The sequence below is a fragment of the Buceros rhinoceros genome, unplaced genomic scaffold (genome assembly GCF_000710305.1).
Source record: "Buceros rhinoceros silvestris isolate BGI_N320 unplaced genomic scaffold, ASM71030v1 scaffold23085, whole genome shotgun sequence".
NCBI lineage: Eukaryota > Metazoa > Chordata > Aves > Bucerotiformes > Bucerotidae > Buceros > Buceros rhinoceros.
Window position 1 is genome coordinate 24,255 of NW_010411483.1, and position 1,130 is coordinate 25,384.

Here is a 1,130-nt window from a genome sequence, read left to right on the forward strand (position 1 = left end):
GTAGGGGCATTTCTAGTGGCTAACAAGTTCTCCATCGCAGGCACAGGAGCCGTCAGCTCCAAGGCTTCTCCACTAACCACCATCATCCCGAACTGGCGTGGTCACAGGCAGCCTGTGCCAGGCTGTGCCTACAGAGGAGGATTGGTTCCCGGAAGGAGAGCTCTGGGGCTCTCAGACCTCCCAGTCCTGCATCCCCACCGAGGACAGCCCTCTCCAGTCACTTTCCTGACCATCACATACCCCGGGGCTGCCATTCCAGGTGCATGAGGGCAACTGAAGGGGTAGGAATCAGCATTTCAAGCTGAAAAGCTTGAAGACAATTTCCCAGCAATGGAGAAACTCTCCCCCCTTTCCTCTATTCTCTCCAAAGTTGCCATCACACCGTTACCAGCACACCAAGTCACTAGATGTAGGACAAGGACAAGCCTCAGAGCAGTTCAGGTGGCAAGAGACTTGAATGGAGCATCTTCTCCAAACCTACCCCAAAAACATGAGCTCCTCCCACCTCACTGGGGGAGAAATGGGGCAGACAACAGCTTTGAGCACACACATTGCCCTCAGGCTGGGAGCAGGGCTGTGGCTGCATACAGGGATTGCTGTTCCAGCTCATCTCCCAGGCTTCTGGAGGAGCCAGCAGGTCCCCAGGCCCCCACAGGGTGAGCGGCACTGGGGGCAGCGGATCCACAGCAGCCACAGAGACCCCCATATCATCCCCACAGACCCAACATGAAAGTCTGGCAGCTGCAGGGCTCTTGCTTCCCTCAAGTTATCCAGGAGGTTTCAGAAGTGCCAGTTCAATAGATCATTTATCTTATTCCTAGCCAGGCTTTGGAGCAGCTAACCACGAAATCAGCCTCTTCACGAGCAGAAGATGATACAGAGAACTTGCCCCACTGTGATGTACAGGCTCTGGTCCACAAGCAGGAAGAGGGACATTGGGCAGCTGACAGGCACAACTTGGGCACGTGGTGCCAGGGGCAACTGAAGCTAAAAACAGCATTGGCAGGACAGGTCTGGCAAACTGGCACCATCAGAGCTGCTGCAACTGGAGCTACCTGTAGTCTTTCCAAGGAAACCTCTGTGCCAAGCTGAGGATAGAGCGAATGAGAAAAGTGTCTGCATCAGAACAG